Source organism: Gekko japonicus, unplaced genomic scaffold, assembly GCF_001447785.1.
Source record: "Gekko japonicus isolate JY-2015 unplaced genomic scaffold, Gekko_japonicus_V1.1 scaffold677, whole genome shotgun sequence".
NCBI lineage: Eukaryota > Metazoa > Chordata > Lepidosauria > Squamata > Gekkonidae > Gekko > Gekko japonicus.
The window spans coordinates 190218-193685 of record NW_015159730.1 but is presented as its reverse complement, the minus strand read 5'-3'; the positions used below and the strand labels follow the sequence as shown (position 1 = coordinate 193685).

General features: G+C 47.8%; 1 protein-coding gene across 1 annotated transcript in view; it reads right to left on the bottom strand.

Annotated features, from left to right (window-relative positions):
* SPNS2 (spinster homolog 2 (Drosophila)) overlaps window positions 1-3468 on the bottom strand; it is a 173311-nt gene that overhangs the window by 33100 nt on the left and 136743 nt on the right. The gene's annotated exons all lie outside the window — the stretch shown is intronic.

The following is a 3468-nucleotide window of genomic DNA, read 5'->3' as shown; positions in this document are numbered from 1 at the left end:
CGGTCTGGAAAATTCCAATTCACCAACAGCTTTGCTTTTGCGGGACCCGGTAGATCAGAACAGTTTGCCATTCGGGGTTAAAGGTAAAGGTAAAGGTTCCCTTGCTCGAAAGCCAGTCGAATCCAACTCTAGGGTTGCGGTGCTCATCTCCGTTTCAAAGCCGAAGAGCCAGCGCTGTCCGAAGACGTTTCCGTGGTCATGTGGCTGGCAAGACTAGACACCAAGGCGCACGGAACGCTGTTACCTTCCCACTGGAGTGGTACCTATTTATCTACTTGCAATTTCTTGCTTTCGAACTGCTCAGTTGGCAGGAGCTGGAACTAGAGACGGGAGCTCACTCTATCATGTGGCACCTGGGTCTCGAACTGCTGAACTACTGACCTTCCACAGCCTGCAGTTCAGCGTCTTAACCACTTGAGCCACCGCAGCTCCTTCCATTTGGGGTCACCCTGCACTATTTATGCAGCTGTTAGGAAGAAGCCGGTAGAGGAATTGATCACCCTGGATGCAAAAGGATGACGAGTTGTCTAAAATAATCTATCGTCTGTCTGATTGGGAACAGTGCTGTCACCTACAGCATAGCAAGGTTTCGGACAGCCCCCCAAAGCCTCAGAAGTTAATTTATCAAAGCAACCATAATAACAATGTAAAGGCAGCCCAGTGAGATTTAAAATGCTTGCTGCCTTTTGTTCATTCCAAGGCTATATTATGAAAGGGGCATAATTACGGGCCCTTGCTGTTTCAAAAGCCTCTTTGTTCATTACCGTTATTCAAAAGTTGCTAATTGAAAGCAAATATAATTAAACTAAGTGGCTCTCCTCTTTGCATCCCATTCTTTTATGAGGGTGTTCTTTGGTTAATAATAAAAGTCGAAAACCGCCGCTCTAGGGAAGAACAGTTAAAGGAAAGGGCTCCATGGGGTGCAGAAATCCTTGGCCTGACCTCACTGAGGCTTGGGCCGGGGTTGCCAACCTCCAGGCAGTGGCTGGAGATCTCCTGGGATTAGACTTGATCTACAGGCGACAGAGATCAGTTCACTTGGAGAAAATTTCCACTTTGGAAGGTGGATTCTATGGCATTATACCCCTTTGAGGTCCCATCCCTCCTCTTCAGGCTCCACCCCCAGATATTTCCCAACCCAGAGGTGGCGCCCAACCCATGTGTTGGACTGCATAGAGTCCACAACGAAGATCTTTTCTTCCTTCCCCACAATCATATAACTTGGAGGGGAGCACCCACTGCAAATGACTGGCAATAGATTTGGGGAAGCAAAAGAAAGGATTTCTTCATTCAACCTGTAACTTAACTTAAGAGAATCTGCTGCCACATTTAAAGAACTGATAAATTGATGGGGGAGTAGATATTCTCATCAATGGCTGCAAGTCCTCATCGGTTTGATGGAGCCTCCATTTTCAGACACAGTATATCCTTGACTACTAGTTGCTGGGGAGGCTTTGGCTTCTGTGATTTCCCTGTAGGCCTTCTGGGAGATCTGGCTGGTCACAGTGGGAACCAGGATGTACAACTAGAGGTTTGGTCTACGTGTTTGATCCAGCTGGGTTTTGGGGCATATGCTTATTTTCTTAAGAAAACAGTAGCCAAGATGAAAGAGTGAAAAAACAGAGAAGGCCACCTTCTGTGCACCAGAGACTGAATTCCATACATATGTAGCAAGCCCTTGGCTGTTTTTAGGTAACTTCATTAAAATAATACAAGAACGAGAGATGGGAGACTCCCAGCTTCCTTCCCTTAAAAAAACCCAAGAAAATAGAAAGAACGCTTAGTAAAAACACCAGCAACTGCCCAAGTTTGGAGACGAAGTCAAATTACAGACCCACACTGGCATTTGTAGTACTAAAATAGAGCCCAAACAAAAAACCCATACCCACAGCAGGGCTGCCTTTAAATGTCCCTGGCCAGGGATGGGAGTCGGTTGGCTAAGTCAGCCAGCTCCTGGAAACGGGAAGGGAGAGATTGGCCCACTTCCACCAAGTGGCACGACACCACTCAGGAAGCCCTGAGAAAGATCAAGGGGGCAACTCCGGTAGGCCTCAAGTGGAGGCTGAGGAAAGTTTTGGCCATGCCACTGACATCCGCTGCTCTTCCCACCACGAAAATCCGGCAGGGCTATTCGTAGCATTGCACAGAACCAAAACGGTGTTGTGGTTAGAGCCTGCTGGACTAGGCAGAGACCCACAGCCAAATTGCTGCTCTGTCATGAAGCTCGCCGGGGGAGGGGGCAGTTGCTGACTCGGAGGCACACCTACCTCACAGGGTGGTGGTGAGGATAAAAATGTGTGAGGAACCGAACCACCCTGAACCAGTGTTCCCTCTAAGCTGAGTTTGTGTGAGCTAGATCAACGTTTTTTAGCCTCCAGCTCACACATCTTTGTCTTCACTCAGGAAGGAGGGCTCCAGAGCCAACTGATTTATGCAGTAGCTAAATCTCTTGCTCACAACTTTAATGCCAGTCGCTAACAAAGTGGAATTTTTGCTCACAAGACTCCACAGCTTAGAGGGAGCATTGCCCTGAACCTCTTTGGAGGAAGGGTGAGATTAACAATGTACATAGAAGGAACCAGGGGTCATTTCCTGCAGGAGCGCACAGAAGCGGAGCTCCGGCAGTAAAGAGCCCAGGGGGCCGGCCCATGCAACAAGCTCCACCCCCTGCTCCCAGCAGCCCTCAGTCAGAGCAAGAAGCAGCCAGGTAAGCTGCAGAGTCCCCCCCCCCCAGCCCCCCGGTCCAAAACAGTCCAGTGGCACCTTTAAGACCACGTTTTATTCAGGTACAAGCTCTCCCTCCTCTGTGAGAGCAGATCTGAACATTCCTACCCCGCCCCCCAATAGCTAGCAATCCAAAACAGTCCAATGGAGCCTGAGCGGTGGGTGTTGCCTTCTGACACACTTCCAGTGATGTCAGGGGGTGTGGCATATGCAAATAAGTCATGCTAATAAGTTATGCTAATGAGCTCCTGCACCTTTTTCTACGAAATGACCCGATTGCCGGTGGTCCTACAAAAGACACATTGTGCAGCTAAAATTCATGGACGGAGCGCTCCTGTCATTCTCAAGGCTGCATTGGGACTTCAGTTTTAAAGTACTGATGCTAAATTGACTGGTACTTGTTAAATTGAATGAATGAATGTCATTGCTATACTGAATGTATTGAATACGTGTACCTGACAAGGATATTATAATAGTACACAATGCAGTTTATAGAATAATAGTTATAAACAGTACATGTTAATTTACAAAAGGTTCTTGCGGTGTATATTTATTTATTACTTGACCCACCCAGAGGTTGGAAACCCTTCTTGGGACCAGTGTTCTCTATAAGCTGAGTGTGAGCCAGCTCACAGTTTTCAAGCCTCTGGCTCGCACATTTTTGTCTCAGCTCGGGAAGGATGGCTCCAGAGCAAACTAATTGATGCAGTAGCCAAATCGCTCGCTCACAACTTTAATGCCAGT